This window comes from Schistocerca cancellata, chromosome 6, assembly GCF_023864275.1.
Source record: "Schistocerca cancellata isolate TAMUIC-IGC-003103 chromosome 6, iqSchCanc2.1, whole genome shotgun sequence".
Classification (NCBI taxonomy): domain Eukaryota; kingdom Metazoa; phylum Arthropoda; class Insecta; order Orthoptera; family Acrididae; genus Schistocerca; species Schistocerca cancellata.
Genome location: NC_064631.1, coordinates 649,147,289 through 649,149,939, shown reverse-complemented (window position 1 = coordinate 649,149,939; position 2,651 = coordinate 649,147,289). Strand labels below are relative to the sequence as shown.

Below are 2,651 nucleotides of genomic sequence, written 5' to 3'. Positions count from 1 at the left end.
TAATATCTTCACTTATGATTGTCCAAAAACCCAGAGCATCTCTCGTTTCACCAACTGATCGATGGTCCTTAAAAATTGCATTCTTTAATCGAAAAATAACAGAGTAAATAATGAAGTTTTATATAACAACAATATGGTACAATATTTTACTCTTTGCATGCTATCATTTAAAAAGAATCATTATTCATCAAAACCAATATTATACATTCGCGGCGGCGCGGTTCTTTCTGTCCCTTTACGACGGACCTGCACCTACCTGTGAACATTGTCTCAGCAGATCATCAGTAGGGAAGCCGAGTGAAACCTACTGTACTTCGACGTGAACCAGGCTGCAATTGAAGTCACTAATCTACGTGTCGGGAGAAAGTTTTCATATGAAATGAAAGGTTGGAAATTTTGTCCTCAATTAATATATTCTGACACCTAGGTGAACAAGTATCACTGCAAACCCCGTGCTAGTCTTAACATAGTCACTCACAATCCCTTTCACTCACGTTAGCAAGTTTATGGTGTTGCATTTCCCGAAAACGTAATAGCTACAAAAATAGTAATTGTTTTAGATCGATAATGCTCGCCAAATATTAAGTCTGTCGGTACCAAATGCAGTCACAGTTTTTAGCCACCGACCTGCTCAATACGCCACGGGGAATATATGTCTTACCTCGTCACAAAATTCACTTAAAAATTCCGAAATTTCTACACACTCGTCGGAATAATTGTGCCGTCACTTTCCAACACTTTTGATGTATGAAATACTGCTAGATCCGGCAACTTATCATTTCCATCAGAACTACTACTGCACACGTCCGATCTCTTTCATGGCTAGGCTTTGACTCTTCTCTAGAACACTCTAAGTCTTCTCTACCAGCAGAGAAAGGCGCGCGAAGAATACTGCTTTACCATTGGTCAGTTTACTTAACAGCCAATAGCAAAACAACATTCTCCCGCGTCAGTCCGCGCTTTTCATCCATAACCAATCGCAAAATAGTAAACCTCACGACTGCACTTTTTACCGACGTAATTATCTAATATGCTGAAGTTTTGTTTATGCATAAAGTTATTTACTATTGTTAGTTACACCCGAATTAACTTTCCCTTTACCATAAACTTACTTTAAAAATCTGTTCTGCAAAAATCCCCTTTGTTCATATCCATACTTCTTCGAAATGTTCCCACACTAAATCCTACTACATAACTCGTTAAACAATTATCTTCATATTAACCTTAAATCACAGTCACGCATCATTCACACTGCTAAAACACATTTATAACATTTTACATACGCAAAAAGATATAATAACATTTTATAAAATACTAGTTTTATGAAAAACATTCTATTACTTCAGTGCACTCTTGTGGGCACAATAGAAACTAAATCAGTCCCCTATCCACTACTGTCCTCTATCGGCTGATACATAAACTACGTGTGCATCCAGTCTCGCGTCACCATCTGTCACTATTCAGCTCTGAGACACATCTCTAGTGATGGGCTAAACTGCGATTTTCCGATATCAGTGATTTATGTGAATGCTACTTTTCAGTATCTGTTATTCTTAACTGTGATTTGTTGCAGTTAAGAGTCGCAGTTAAGGAACATAGGTCGTGTATCCCTCCGCCACTGCTATTTCTGCGATTTCTGCTACTTCCGCGATTACTGCTACTTCTGCGATTTCTGTGACTTCTGCTACTTCTGCGATTTCTGCTACTTCTGCGATTTCTGTGACTTCTGCTACTTCTGCGATTTCTGTGATTCCTGCGATTTCTGCGACTTACCACCGTATGAAAAAGTTACATCTGTCAACACAGAAAATTGCATCTCAACAAACCTGTCATTGGCAAGTATGTTTTACGTTTTCTCTTCCGTTGGCTTTAATTTTGTATTAAAGAAACAACTGTGAAAATATTAATAGTGTAATTAATATGTAAGTAGCCGTACAGTACCGTAATAGTTCGTATTTATAAAATGAATTCTAACATATTGTTATGTTCACAGGTACCTGAACTACATTTCAGTCACTCAGTAAAGTGATAACTCAAAATATCGTTGTCAACAGATCTGAAGAAATTGCCACTGCGTCTTTAGACCGTTTTCGTCAGACGAGAGGTTAGTTTCTAAGCGTTTCGATGGACTTAATTACTTCAGTGAGATCGTTCTTGCAAATGTGATATTCATTATAGCAAATATTAGCAATCTACTCTGTCAATTATATTGCTAGTAATTAATGACAGCAAAAATTGTTTAATAATCCTTGTGTTTTTGCAGACACAGTTCTGACTCTGATTACTGGTTGCTGTACGTATCTATCCACATCAAGGCTGTTTTTGAGAGAGACTCGTGAAGATTCAAGACAGCTCTTAGAGGACTTGCAGTTTAAAAGTGAAATAATTGTGAAATAAGTGTGTGAATGATTAAACTGTGTTTTATTAAAGTTGTTGTGCGATTTTAAAGGAATAATAAATGTCAAATACAGTGAGTGAATAATAAAAATCTCATTTTCCACATGTTTAAGCCGTCCTATACCCATAATTTTTCCGCCACTTACTTATTGGTAAACACTTGTTGGAGAGTGACATGCCGCCCCCCCCCCCCCACCCCCCTTTCTCCATAATCTTGGTCTGACACTGACCTGTAACTTATCCCGAAGTCTACA

General features: G+C 37.6%; 1 long non-coding RNA gene across 1 annotated transcript; it reads left to right on the top strand.

Moving 5' to 3' along the window:
* Positions 1-1,779: 1,779 nt before the first annotated feature.
* LOC126088521 (uncharacterized) lies at positions 1,780-2,396 on the top strand. Its single transcript, XR_007519950.1, has 3 exons — positions 1,780-1,839; positions 1,994-2,104; positions 2,264-2,396. It is a non-coding gene; the product is annotated as an uncharacterized LOC126088521 (long non-coding RNA).
* The last annotated feature ends 255 nt before the right edge of the window (positions 2,397-2,651 follow it).